At 42.2% G+C, this 15,693-nt stretch overlaps 1 protein-coding gene across 1 annotated transcript in view; it reads left to right on the forward strand.

Annotated features, from left to right (window-relative positions):
- The window catches only part of LOC309556310 (maternal DNA replication licensing factor mcm6), a gene marked incomplete at both ends in the record, with an annotated part of 172,602 nt that overhangs the window by 30,160 nt on the left and 126,749 nt on the right, over nucleotides 1–15,693 (forward strand). The window lies entirely within an intron of this gene.

Consider the following 15,693-nt stretch of genomic DNA (forward strand, 5'->3'; position numbering starts at 1 on the left):
ATGCCTGACAATGTCAAGGCATGCTCCTAATGAGATGACAGATGGCTTTCCTGGGGTGTTTCCTCTCAGATATGGACCAGGGTATTGCTGCGCTGCTGAACAGACTGAGGTGCAACCTGGTGGCGTCGGATGGACCGAAACGCAACGTTACAGAAATGATCTATTGGATTTAGGTCAGGCAAGCATGGGGGTCCTTCATTGGTATCAATTCCTTCATCATCGAAGAACTTGCTGCATACTCTTGCCACATGAGGCCGGGCATGGTCGTGCACCAGGAGTAACCCAGACCCACTGCACCAGCATTGGGTCTCACAATGGGTCCAAGGAGTTCATCAGGATACCATTGTCTAGCCTGTAGAGGCCTGTGCATCCCTCCATGGTTATGTCTCCCCAGGCCATCACTAACCCACCACCAAACCGGTCAAGCTGAACGGATGTTGCAGGCATTATAAACGTTCTTGATGGCTTCTCCAGGCCCTTACATGTCTGTCACATGTGCTCAGAGTGAGCCTGCTCTCATTGCCAGTGGCAAACCTGCCAATTCTGGTGTTCAATGGCAAATGCCAATCGAGCTCCACAATGCCGGGCAGTGAGCACAGGGCCCACTAACGGGCTATGTGTTAGAAATATCTTATAAATGGACAACTTCAAAAAAGGGGGGGGGGGGTGTTTTCATTGATTTTCTAATTTTTCCAAAAACTTATGAAAAATGACATGTTCAAAAGACTCATTAAGCCTCATAGAATATAGGTTGGGGTGTTTGCTTTCCAAAAAGGGGTCATTTTGTCAGTGATTCCACTGTCCTTTTTCAGGGCCTTCAAAAAATGTGATTGGTAGTCAAGACATTAGATGTGTATTTATGCTCCTAGAACACCGGACGGTGTTCCCCGCATGTTGGGCCTCTCTGACGAGCCTTGCATGTGGTATCGCAATACTCAGGGGGTAGCATATGGTTTTTGGGGTGTAGTTGCAAGTCTGCCTTTGCTGTGTGAGAAATGCCTTGTTTAAAATGGCAAATTTGTTGGGGGAGGGGGATCTTCATCTTGCAATGCGTTGTGGGGGAAAAAAATTATACCTTCAAAAAAACCTCACCATAATTTAAATGTGTGTGTGTGTGTGTGTATATCATTCATACATACATTTTTTTTCTTTTCCATTTATAGCGCAAAATATTAAACCACAGTGGTGATTAAATACCACAAAGAGACAGTACAATTTTCATATGGAAACGATGTTGCATAAGCAATTGTCATTCAAAGTGTGAGAGCACTGGGAGGTGGAAATTAGTCTGAGCAGGAAGGGGGTATAAGTGCTAGCCATTGTCTCTAGCTTTTGGGGACTCTATATTGACTGGAATAGTACCACTTGATTGATCTAAGGCCAATGTGATGCATGTTCAGGGATCAAAGTCTTTACCAAGGAACTATAGAGCTGTTAGTTTTAACTTCTATAGTTGCAAAGATAATGGAAAATGTAATAAAAGACCAAATGGATGAGTTCTTGCTTGGGGAAAAAAAATATTTTAAGCAACAGACAGCATGGATTCATGAAAGCCAGAAGTTTCCAGACAAATCTGATTTTTCTTTTTGAGGTAGTAAGTAAAACTTTAGGCAAAGGAGTGACTGACATGGTATACTTGGATTTTGAAAAAGTGTTTGACACAGTTCTTTACACACGGCTAATGTGTAAGGTAAAGTCTACAGGCTTGGGAAAGATCAGTTTGTAAATGTATAGAAAACTGGCTAAAAGACTAAATTCAGAGAGTAGTGGTCAATGATTCATACTCTGAATGGTCTAAGGTTATCAGTGGTGTACCCATAGGCATGTGGCGGGTGCTCCCAGACACACCCTAATCAACCCCTGTGCCAGTAGCATACAATGGTTGAGACTGTCAGAGCCACGCAGCCATGACGCATGCAGAGCCTAGCCAGTGCAGTACCATTCTGCCCCCCCCCCCCCCCCAACCCTCTGCACAAACAGAGCAGAAAGCCTCAATCTACTCCTGCTTCTGCTCCCCCCCCCCCCCCCTCACTCCCAATTCCCGTGGCTGTGCTAAGCGCAAGAAGAGGATGTGTGGGTGGGAACTTTGAAACAGAAAAGCCGGCAGCTATCTCCTCTACATGAATACTCTACCTAAGCCTCCAGGGATAAGCCTATGAGTAAACACTGTGAAAGAGCTCTCCTTCCCTCCTGTCTCCCATATCTCTCACCCTCATTTGCTCTCCCTCTCCCTTCTTTATTTTGTGCTTCAAAAAGTAACTGATCAGAAACATTTATATGAAGGTAAAGTATAAAAAAAAAAAAAATCAAAACCATTTCTAATTAGTGCAACACGTTTCAATATACAAAACTTCACATGCTTTGAATGGAGTAGTCGGGATCAAGCGAGGGTCAAACACGTGAAGGCAATCAGAAATAGGCAGGAGCAAGTCCGTAAAGCTAGCCGGGTTCAGAGCCAGGAGAGAAGCCAGAGCAGGTCAGGGATAAACCGGGTCGGTAACAGGTAATCAAGCTAAAGTTCAAGGCACAGGGAACACAGCATACTAGCTGAAGATAATCGAGCAATGAGTGATCACCAGTGCTGACTTTATATAGGCCAGTGGATGCTGGTAATTATGACGTACGCAAATTCGCCATCGCGCACCTTTTGCTAATGCACATACGCGCCTTAGCGGGGCCATTTTGGGCTTTGGCGTATCTGCCAGTTCTCCTTGAACCTCGTCCCTGACACACAGCCAGCAATTACCTGTGAGGATAGCAGCTGGACACAATGTGTGCATCCAGCCACCAGCCACAATCCCTTAGGTAATGGTATTGTTCAGTTACTCTCTTTAGGTATTAAATGTGATCTCATCTTTAATTTTCTACATAGTAGTTGAGGTTGAATAGACAACAGTCCATCCACTTCAACCTGTGCAGGTGTGTGGATGTATTCATTTCCCATAACCCTGTATGTTGTGATCTTTGCGATGCACGTCCAAGAGTCTTAAAGGAGCTATATTCGCTGCAGTTACCAATTGTGAAAGAGTTCCACAATCTTATCGTGCTTACAGTGAAAAACCCCTTAAGGTTAAACCGCCTCTCCTCTAATCTCATTGTGTGGCCCCATGTCCTCTTACACTCCTTGAGACAAAATAGTTTTTTTTTTTTTTTTTCTATGCTGACATCACCATTGAGGTATTAGTAAATCGCTATCCTGTCCCATCTCGGGCGTCTCTTCTCCAGGGAGATTAAATCAAGCGCTTGCAAACGCTTCTTATAATTAAGGCCCTCCAATCCCCTAATCAGTTTAGTTTCCCTTCCCCAGACTCTCTCCAGTTCCAGCACATCCTTTGAGGACTGGTGACCAGAACTGGACAGAGTACTCCAGATGTGGCCAGACCATGGTTTTATAAAGGGGTAGGAATAAAGCTTTATCTCTGGAATCCCCTTATGCATGCTAATATTCTGCTAGCTTTGGCAGCTGCAGCTTGACATTGCATGCTATTGCTTAGTCTATCTTCCACTAAGACTCCCAGATCTTTCTCCATTCTTAAATCCCCCAGAGGTTCCTTCCCTAAAACGTATTTTGCGTTCATGTTTTTAGTCCCCAAGTGCAATACCTTCCATTTCTCCACATTAGACCTCATTTGCCATGAAGTTGCCAACTTTTTTTTTTTTTTTTTTTTTTTTTTTTTTTTGTTCAGGTCATTCTGTAAGATTTCTATTTGAATGAGAACTTATTGCCTTGCCTATTTTTGTGTCATCCGCAAAAACTGAGATTGAGCGAACAATCCTTTGCTCGATGTTTATGAATAAATTGAACAAATTGGTCCCAGGACTGAGCCTTGGGGGAACCCACTTGCCACTCCAGACCAGTCTGTCTGAGTATTTATCACCACCCTTTGGACACGCCCCGGTAACCAGTTTTCTATCCAAGTACAAACCTTGTGGTCGATGCCTGCAGACCTTAGTTTGTAGATTGAGCATTTTTGGGGAACTGTATCAAATGCCTTAGTAAAATTCAGAATCCACAGGTCTTCCCCCCCCCCCCCCTATCTAGCTCACAGCTCACCTCCTTGTTAACAGATTGGTTTGACAAGAATGGCCTTTTGTAAACCCATGCTGATTACTGCGGATACTGTTGTCCTTAGCAAATTCTTGGATATAGTCCCTTATCACCCCTTCCAGTAACTTGCATACTATTGACGTCAGGCTGACGGGCCTATAGTTTTCCAGGATCTGCCTCCGCCCTTTTTTGAATATTGATATCACATTGGCTTTCCTCCAGTCACCTGTTAGTTCCTGTCAAAATACTGTCTACAAAGATCAGGAACAACAGTCTAGCTAATAATCCTACTGAGTTATTTGAGTACTCGGGGGCGCGCCATCCGGTCCTGGTGATTATTTGTGGTAATGTTGTCAAGCCTTTTCTTGATTTCACCCTCTGTTAGCCATAGCGGGAAGTCCTGTGATGTGCTGCTAACCATACAGTCATGGTCAGTATACCCCCTCCTTTTCCTGTGTAACAACTGAGGAGAAGAAAGCATTTAGTACAGTTGCCTTCTCTGTCTCCTCTGTAACCATCCTCCAGTCATCGTTAATTAGGTGTGCAACGTGCTCTGACCTCGCTTTTTTGCTAGTAATATAGTTAAAAAAAGACCTTCTTGGGGTTCTTTTTTACTTTCCTCTGTGTCTCTCGAAGTAGTAGTTTTTCGCTGTCCTGATATTTTTACATTTTTATTCCTTGTATTGGTGGAAAGTCGATGATGTCCCCTCCAATTTATATTTCTTAAAGGCCATTTTTTCTCTAAAGCTTTTTTACGTTGCGGTTTAGCCACCCCGGTTTCACCTTGGCTCTTCTAAATTTATTTCCTGTTGAAATACACAGCGAGATACCTTTTTTTTGTTTTAATATCTTCCTAAAGCATTCCCATTTTTTCCTCCTTGTTCAGTGTTCCTAGGGTTTGGTCCCAATTTATTTTCGGTTATTGAGCACAGTTCAGGAAAGGTTGCCCTTCTGAAGTTTAGGGTTCTTATGTTGCCATCTTGCCTTGCTATCTTTTGATTTACACTAAATGTGATCATCCTGTGATCGCTAGAATCCAAGTTGTCCTGGACTCCTACATTTGTGATTAGACCTGGGACGTTCGTAAATCTAGCTATGCATTCTTTCTAGTAGGAGAATCCACCAACTGAGACATGTAGTTGTCCTGTAAGACCTTCATGAAATGATGGGGCTTTGAGTGTGCAGTCCCCTCCTCCCAGTCAATATCGGGATAATTTAAGTCCCCCCAATATGATGACTTGACTTATCCCAGCTTTGCCACGTTTCTCAACTGCGATAAAAATTCTAGCCCTACCTCCTCTTTTTGGTTGGGTGGCCTTTAACCTACCCCACTATTTCTTCCCTATGGGGTTCTACCCACACTGATGCCACCTCTGACCTCGTCCCTTCCACAATGTCACTCCTCTCTACCACCCTTACATTATTTTTGACATAGACCTACCCCTCACCCCTCTCTTTCCTTCCCTGTCCTTCCTATACACAAAATACCCTTAAATATTTGCCAGCCAGTCGTGTGAGGGGTCAAATTAAGTTTGTTATTCCTACAAGGTCTGTCCTCCTCGTATACTAACCATTCCAATTCATCCATTTTTTTTTTTTTTAGCTAGGCTCCTGGCATTTGCGTATACACCTCTGTGCTGTAGGAGTGGATAGTGATTTATTCAAGTTTCTGCTTGGATTGCGGTTTGTCTGCACATTCCCTCTAGTGGTGGTTATGGTTATGTCATTGCTGACCCCCCCCCCCCCCCCCTTAATACCTGCTTTCCTTTGCTCCCTACGAACTGTCACTACCTCTGAGCCACCCCCCAACACCTAGTTTTTTTTTTTAAAAGCCCCTCCAACTTTGTGGCCATCTTTTTTCCCAATACCATCCCCATCAAGGTGCAGCCCGTCCTTACTAAAGACCTGATAGCCTACTGAGAAGTCAGCCCAGTTCTCCATGAACCCGAAACCCCTCCTTCCTACACCAGTTGCCCAGCCACTTGTTCAGTTTCCTAAGCTCCTCCTGCCTCTCTGGAGTGGCACGAGGTACAGTCAGTATTTCAGAGAAAACTATCTTTGGAGGAGGTCCTTTTCCTCTAACTATTCCCTAAGCCCCTGAAATCTTTTTTTTTTTTTTTTTTTTTTTTTTTTTTTTTTTTTAGGATCCTCCACCTTTTTCTCTCACTTACATGCGCCATGACCGCTGGGTCCTCCCCAGCCCCGCCCAATAATCTGCACATCTGATACCTAAAGAGAGCAACTGAAATAGGTTGGAGTTTGAAGTGAATTTCTACACTTAAGTGGAATACTTTGAGGACATTGGTTTTAACACACCAGTCTCTGGTTTTAACAGAGACTGGTGGACTTGCAGTAAAAGAAATAGTATTGCACATGCAATTGAAGTAGAAGTTCACCCAAATGCTGGAATCTGTAAATCTATGGGCATCCACAATCTTAAGACTTGCCTATCCTGCCCTGTATCGAGGAAATTGGTTGGTATACGTAGCTTTTCTGAAACCGCTCCTGTCCGGTCCCACGCTGAGCTGTCAGAGGTAGCTTCTGTGTGTAGGAGTGTGCAGAGGAGGCAGCTGACAGCGAAAAGCCCTATAGTAAGTCTATGGGTGACGTCACTTACCAATAATTTCCCAGCTGTTGTCCCTTATGCAGGGCTTCTGCCTCTGGAGACTGGACCGGCTTCAGAAAAGGTATATAGCAATTTCTTCTTTACAGGGTTAGATAGGTTAGTCTTAGATTGTGACAGCAAGTAGATTTAGAGATTTTAGTATTAGAATGAACTTCCACTTTATGTACAGAAAGTCAGTTTTGGGTGGAGTAATATTGTTGGTTTGTGGTGTTGGTTTTTTTTTTTTTTTTAACACATGAAAATAGATGTTCTTTTTATGCACATTGCACACCTATTGTTAGTCATGTCTTGGAGTGCCTTTGAGATGCCACAGGATTGCACATCTTTTGGCACTGAACTTTATTACTTGTTTAATACGCAGGACTTTAGCAAAACTAAACTAAATGTCATTTAGTTAGGGTTTACAGCTCCCCCCTCTCCCTCTTTTTGTTCCTCGGACCCCTGGATTCCCTTGCTCTCTAGGTGCGATCAGACTAATGTGGTGTAGTTTTGTTTATAGCAGTACAAATATAAAAAAAGAGGAATATCCGCGCTATGCCAAAAACGGAAATCATCAATAAGCAGCCAGCATGATTTGTAAATGACCATTACAACAATCTATATAAAAACGTCCATATGCAGCGCTCCAATTGGGTAGAACATTGATTTAAAGATCAAAACAGGATGAAAAGATGAATGTCCCCCACCAGCCTGTGTGTCGGTAATGATGAAAAGATGAATGTCCTCCACCAGCACTGTGATGCAGTCAAATCTGCTTACCAGATGATCAGAAATAATGCACAGTACATTTTAAATGACTCTCAGGCTTCATCCCCAGGGAAACCCACACACTCTCCCAATCAGTAGGATATTATATATCATAGACTCAAGGATCTGACTGATAGATTTTCTTACACTCGATCAAATTGGTACACCCAGAAAATAAAGGAACTCATAGGACAGTACATAATGACAGTATCTGATTTCCATGAATTAAAGTGTTTGTTTCTTTCCATGTCGTAAATGTGGGATTCATCTTAGTGACAGGCGAGTTAATCCATTTTAAATCTACCCCCACTTCCCAAGTGTTTGCAATACACTTTTTTATAACCTGTTCTTCCAAAAATGTTGTCTACCTGCTCATCCTGTCTGTTTAATGGCCAACTATTTGGCAAATTAAGTTTTAATGTTGATAAATGTAAAAGTTATGCACAAATCATTAGTAAGACCTCATCTGGAATATGCAGTTCAGTTTTGGGCACCAGTTCACAAAAACTATATCGGGGAACTGGAGAAAGTGCAGAGAAGAGCAATCAAACTGATAAGAGGCTTGGGGAGCTCAGCTATGAGAAAAGATTAGAGGAACTGATTTTTTTCTCTTGAGAAGGAGATGGGGGGGGGGATATGATCAACATGTATAAATACATAAGGGGTCCATATAGTGAACTTGGTGGTGGTATTCACTGAGGACAAGGGGGCACACTTTACATCTGGAGGATAGACGATAGAATAGCCAAATATAAAAAGGCTTCCTCCCAGTAAGAGCTGTAATATGTTGAATATACTCACTCAAGAGCTGGTTCTGTCCAGCTCTGATTGCTTTTAAAAAGTTCTCGATTCTTTCCTAAATGCACATACCATAACTGGATACTAACGGTTATAAGTAAAGTTGATCCTGGGATCATTGGATTGCCTCTTGGGATCAGGAGAAAATTGGATCATGCTTTACTGGAGTTTTGCCTTCCACAGATTATTCTTCAGAGATAATTGTACATGCCAACAATTCCTTATGGGGTGACTGGGACTGGTGTAGTCGTGATCAGGGACACTGACTGTAAGCATTGGTATGGTGACACTGCACTGCTGTGGCATGGTGATCAGAGACCATGGCTGAATTTTTTTTTTTTTTTTTTTTTTTTTTTTTCCCCTTTCGGTTTGGCTTTGGGACAGGAAGTCAAGGAAAGTCTCCACAATGGGACACAGAAGGCAAAATCTTGACAGGTTATAATCCTTTCTTGCACTATCCCAAAAAACGTTTTTGCCTATAGTTCTACTTCAGGATAGTCTTGCCTAGGCTGCATAGGTGGTGGTAGTTGGTCAGATTCTGAACTTGTATTTTTGAAGCATCTTGTAGCTTATCCAAGCCACTCCAGTTCCAGCGAGTGTCGGGAACATACCAGAGCTTTTAAATCCACATATTTTTAAAGAAGAATACCAGGTATGGATACTTAACATATTTACAGCTTGACCAATGTAACTGAAAGTTCCATACCAATGTCCCTGAAAGCTGGAAATCACTAAAGTAGATGCCACTACTCCTGTGATTCCCCCCACTTGCCATGCTGAGTGGCTGGCTTGTTGCCTCCTAAATGGTGCCGTGCTGAGTGACGAGCACCCTGCAAATTCGGGTATTTGCCCACTCCTACTCTGCACTTTGATACAGACAATGTGATTGAAGAATCTGCAGAGGCCTGTGCATTTCAGTTGCAATGCTTTGCACAAAGTTGGTCCAAACATACTATTAAGATCACTAAAAGATGCTCCCGCTGTATAAAACCTTATGTAGTGCTACTCCAAGTCTTCCCAACTTCTGCTCCGCAGCCAGGCACACAGTAGGCTCATTGGCTCCTTCTCCAAGGACCAGTGTAAGGGATGTTTGTTGTGTGTTTTTTTTTTTTTTTTTTTTTTTTTTTTTTTTTTTTATAGAACTTGGCTAGGGATGGGGGTAGTGGTAGGATACTCCAAAGATAAGAAATATGTACAACTGAGGACTTTGGTTTTACTTCTAGAACAAGCAATGAGGATGTCGGGGCTTGTAACAAACTGTAGAGTTGTACTAGAGCCATTAGAACAAAGTGTCTGAACAGAGCCAGTGTCCCCTTTAATAGACCCACAGCTGACTATAATAAGGTACCAGAGGGGTAGATAAAGCACAAAGTCCCCAAGATCTTTCAATGTCTGTACTCGCAAGGCCCAAGGACAGATGGAGCCTCCTTCCAAGCCATGCCCTACAGTGATAACAAACAGATCTGTAGCACAGCTCCCCTCAGGCAGCTTGTGCCTGGGAGGGCAGTGTGCCCCCCCCCCCCGGCTGGACTCCTCCCACTTTTGGACAAGACCCCCAAGCTGTGTGTGCTACCAGAATAAATGTGTCCCAGCATGCCATCCGAGCCTGCCTCCCAGGGATAGGCTGGGGCTGTAAAAATAACCACTCACTAGGTACAGTGAGCCAAATTATGCTTTTGCTTACCCCAACATTAAGTCGCACTGCCTACAGTGTGGCAACTAAATTTGCCTTTCAAAAACCCATTCTGATACTTTATCTAGCCTTGAAAAAGTATTCATACCCCTTGACCTTTTCCATATTTTGTCATGTTACAACCAAAAACTTAAATGTATTTTATGTGATAGACCAGCACAAAGTGGCACATAATTGTCAAATGGAAGGAAAATTAATGGTTTTCAAAATATATTTTTTTACAAATATATCTGAAGAGATTTGTATTTAGCCCCTTTTACTCTGATACCCCTAACTAATAATCTAGTGGAACCAATTGCCTTTAGAAGTTGCCTAATTAGTAAATGGAGTCCATTGGTGTGATTTTAATTTCCGTATAAATACAGCTTTTCTGTGAGGCCCTCAGAGGTTGTTGGAGAACCTCAACAACCTGCAAACCTATGAAGGCATGGCCATCCACCTAAACTGACAGGCCAGGCAAGGAGAACATTAATCAGAGTAGCAGCCAAGAGGTAGCCATGGTAACTCTGGAGGAGCTGCAGAGATTCACAGTTCAGGTGGGAGAACCTGTCCACAGGACAACTATTTGTGCACTTCACAAAGCTGGCCTTCATGAAAGCGTGGCATGAAGAAAGCAATTTTTGACAGAGCCGTAAGTCCCATTCGCAGTTTGCGAGAAGCCATGTGGGGGACACAGAAAACATGTGGAAGACTGCTTTGGTCAGATGAGATCCAAATGGAACTTTTCGCCTTCAAACAAAATGCTGTGTGGCAGAAAACTAACACTGCACATCACCCTGGATGCCCCATCCCAATCACGAAACATGGTGGTGGCAGGACCATGTTGTGGGGATGTTTTTCGTGACCAGGGACAGGAAAGCTAGTCGGAGCTGATTGGAAGATAGATGGAGCCAAATACAGGGCAACCGGTTCGTGTTGGTTTGTATCATAAAATCCCAATAACCTTTTTTTTTTTTTTTTACGATTTTGGTTGTAATTTGTAAAAAATTTCAAGGGGTATATATAATTTAACCACTTTACCGCTGCTCACTAGAGCTCTACTGCGGCAAAGTGGTTCATTATCGTCTGGCGACGTAGACCTACGTCGCCAGACACTCCCCCTTCTCGGCAGTGCGCTCCCGCTGTATTCAGTCACAGCGGGAGTCGGGCCAGGGGAGGAGCAGCGGCGATTGCCGCTGCTCTTCCCCGATCGTCGGGGAATCGAGTCTGGAGATCCGCCCGCTTGTGTAAACAAAGCGGGCGGATCTCCTAGTGACAGGCAGGGTCAGAATGCAGGGTTCAGCATAGCTGAACCTGCGATCTGTCCCTGTGTCACAAAGTCACCTCCCCCCCACACGTTAGTAAGCATCAGGCATACATTAACCCCTTCCCTCTCCAATAAAATAAACCCCTTCACTGCCAGTGTCATTTTACAGTAACAGTGCATATTTATAGCACTGATTACTGTAGTAATGTCACTGGTAACCCCAAAAGTGTCAAATGTCAGTCAAGGGTCCGATCTGTCCGCCGCAATGTCGCAGTCCCGCAAAAGAAATCGCAGATCGCCGCCATTACTCATTAAAAGAAACCCCAAAAAACGACAAATCTTTCCCTTTAGTTAGTAAACGCAATAACTTTTGCACAAACCAATCAAAATATGCTTATTCAAGAAGCTTAGTCTTCTTGTCTTCAGCAAATTGTTTGCTGGCTTTCTTGTGCATCATCTTTAGAAGAGGCTTCCTTCTGGGATGACAGCCATGCAGACTAATTTGATGCAGCTTAGGTCTGAGTACTGACAAGCTGACCCCACCCCTTCAACTTCTGCAGCAATGCTGGCAGCACTCGTACAAATATTTCCCAAACACAATCTCCGTATTGACGCTGAGCATGTGCAGTCAACTTCTTTGAGCAGAATCTGTCCTGTTAAACCGCTGCATGCTCTTGGCCACTGTGCTGCAGCTCAAGCTCAGTTTTAGGTTCTTTGCAATCTTCTTTATAGCCTAGGCCATCTTTATGTAGAAAGAACAATTTTTTTTTTTTTTTTCAGATCCTCAGTTCTTTGCCATGAGGTGCCATGTTGAACTTCCAGTGCCCAGTATGAGAGAGTGAGAGCGATAACACCAAATTTACCACACCTGAGACCTTGTAACATGAGTCACAAGACTCCAGGGAGGGAAAATGGCTAATTGGGCCCAACTTGGACATTTTCATTTAGGAGTGTACTAACTTGTTGCAAGCAGTTTAGACATTAATGGCTGTGTGTTGAGTTATTTTGAGGTGACAGGAAATTTACACTGTTATACAAGCTGTACATTCACTACTTTACATTGTAGCAAAGTGTCATTTCTTCAGTTGTTGCCACATTAAAAAGCTATAATATATTTACAAAAATGTGAGAGTGAACTCGTGGTGTGTGTGTGTGTGTGTGTATATATGTGTGTGTATATATATATATATATATATATATATATATATATATATATATATATATATATATATATATATATATATATATATATATATATATATATATATATATATATATATATATATATATATATATATATATATATATATATATATATATATATATATATATATATATATATATATATATATATATATATATATATATTATAGTTTTACATACTTACTCTGGGCAAGAGTACCGCCCAGCTATTGGTTTCAATTTCACTTTTTGGTATTTTGTCCACATCTTTGATACATTTGATGGTTACTTGATTTTATTGCTCAGCTAGTCTGTAAATTGTACACTAATACAGTATTTAGAAGTAATTAGATTTTTAAACTACTGTGTTTTTTTTTTTGTAAAACATTGGTTTAAGCTCAGGAGCAATCTGATTCTAAATTACATGGTAAATGGAGACCTCTGCTGTACAAATATGTACATTACAGTGATAACCAGTCACAAGCATACATACATTTTTCAATATTTACAAATGTTATAATGGTTTTTAACTTGGTTTTTCATTGTTTTTGTAGCAAAATTTATTTTTTTTGCAAACCTTTTAAATACAAATGATTGACATTTTGTTTGTATAATACACTGGACTTTCTAAAAGAACCACAGTGGCATTTTCACTTTTTGTCTGCTTCCAACTAAAAACGAAGTGTCATTCAGGTTCCGGTTGGGCATGAGTTTGAGGCTAACCCAGCCTGTTCAGAAGTCTGAACTAAATGCTAGCATAATGTAAATGGGCGGGGGTTGGGTAGACTTGGAGGGTAGGGTTTGCAGGAATCGAGAGCTGCTATTTTATTGTGCTAGCCTGTACTATATACAGTACTAAAAGTACTGGAATGTGGTGTGCTACATAATCTGTCCCCACCCTGTGTTTACAGTAAATGGACCCAACACTCCTTTCTAGTACTTCGTGTCTGCAACAGCTTCAGATTCTATTTTTAACTACTGATTTAGTGTTTGTTTTTTTTGTTTTTTTTCTGGTCTAACTTAGGTATGTATTCTTATTCTTGAGTGAGCCAGGGCCGATCTAAGGGTCACAGATGCCTGGGTGCAAAAATATTTCTAGCGCCCCCACATGGGCGTGCTCATCTTACTAACTCCTCCACTGTATAAATGTTTCAATGGCAATGACTCAAACGGAGATGCTCTCCTAAGGAGTCTTCGTTACCCTGGGATCCTCCCCACAGTCGTTAAACCATATCCAAAATAATACTGGAAGAGAAGTAGAGTACTCTAATGGGTGCTGTGTTCATTAGTCTGTTGGAGCCCCCAGACATACTCCAGACATTCTATAGGAGATGGTCAGAGACTGCGGCCATGATGCAAGGGAACAATGCAGCCTCATCCGTGCCCACCCAATGCAGCCTCATCCGTGCCTAGATTAAAGACCGGCAATCTCCCGCAAGCTTTTGAATTTCCCGGACGGCCACTGTAACAAAGTTCCACCTCCTAGACTGGCTCCTATGATGCACATCACCCTGATCCAGTTTCCCGGCATTGGATCAGTGTGCCCCTTATCACAGGAGCTGGTCTAGGAGGCGGGACTTTGTTACAGCGACCGCCCAGCATTTCAAACCCAAGTTCTGTGTCGCAGTGGGAGATGAAACACACACACACGAGGAGGGAGGGAGGGGAGGACTATGGCACTTGCACTTCAGTGCCCCTCCTCTGCCAGGATTGGCCCTGGAGCGATCAGTATGGAAGGTGCACATCATTTTGGCAGTTACATAGTTAGTCAGGTTGAAAAAAGACACAAGTCCATCCGGTTAAAAAAAAAAAAAAACAGTATTGAAAACCCAACCATACAATCCCATATACACAATCCTATACCCGCTGTTGATCCAAAAGAAGGCGAAAAGATACCCCAGCAAAACATGATCCAATTTGCTACAGCAGGGGAAAAAAAATCCTTCCTGATCTCCCAGGAGGCAATCGGATATTCCCTGGATCAACTTTAAAAAATGTTAGTACCCATTTATATTATGTACACCTAGGAAAACTGCTGTATTTTGGCCTAGGCCGACCAGGCCTAGGGCGACACTTGGCGGGAGGGCAGCCCCGCTACATAAAGGAAAAAAAAAAAAAAAACCCCGAACCGAGACATGTATTATAGTGCTCCGGTCATCTTGTTTGCGATTCCCGCCTCCTCCATCACTCACCTGGTCCTTGCCTGCCTCCCACACACAGTCCGGCTTTCAGTAGGGGCGTACGTGCCACAGGAAGGGAGGAGCTCACGCCCCCATAGAGCCGCAGTGAGTGGCCAAACCAGCTGCTCTTTAACCACTTGCCTACAGTGCACTTTCACCCTCTTCCTGCCCAGACCGATTTTCAGCTTTCAGCGCTCTCACACTTTGAATGACAATTACTCAGTCATGCAACACTGTACCCATAAAAAATTTGTGTCCTTTTCTTCACACAAATAGAGCTTTCTTTTGATGGTATTTAATCACTACTGGGTTTTTTATTTTTTGTGCTATAAATAAAAAAAGACTGAAAACATTGTGAAAAAGCGCATTTTTCTTTGTCATAAAATTTTGCAAATTAGTAATTTTTCTTCACAAATTTTGGCCAAAATTTATACTGCTACTTATCTTTGGTAAAAATAACCCAAATAAGTGTATATTATTTGGTCTTTGTGAAAGTTATAGAGTCCACAAGTTATGGTGCTATTCATTGAAAATTGATCACACCTGATGTACTGAAGGCCTATCTCATTTCTTGAGACACTAAAAAGTCAAGAAAGTACAAATACCCCCCAAATGACCCCTTTTTGGAAATTAGACATTCCAATGTATTTAATAAGGGGCATGGTGAGTTTTTTTGAAGTTGTATTTTTTTTTCCCACAATTCTTTGCAAAATGATTTTTTTTTTGTTTACAAATTGACGTATTAACAGGTTATTTCTCTCACATAGCATATGTATACTTGGAACTACACCCCAAACACATTCTACTACTACTCCTAAGTATGGCGATACCACATGTGTGAGACTTTTTCACAGCCTGGCCACATACAGAGGCCCAACATCCAAGTAGCACCGTCCGGCATTCTAGGAGCATAAATTACACATATAATTTCCTGACAACCAATCGCACTTTTGAAGGCCCTGGAGCACCAGGACAATGGAAACCCCCATAAAATGACCCCATTTTGGAAAGCAAACACCCCAACGTATAATTTTTGAGGCATAATGAGTCTTTTGAACGTGTCATTTTTTTTCCACAAGTTTTTGGAAACTGTGGAAAGAAAATGAAAATGCACTTTTTTTTTTTTTTTTTTTTTACACAAAGTTGTCCATTTATGAAATATTTCCAACACAT

This window comes from Pelophylax lessonae (genome assembly GCF_965119305.1).
Source record: "Pelophylax lessonae genome assembly, chromosome: 5".
Taxonomy (NCBI): Eukaryota; Metazoa; Chordata; class Amphibia; order Anura; family Ranidae; genus Pelophylax; species Pelophylax lessonae.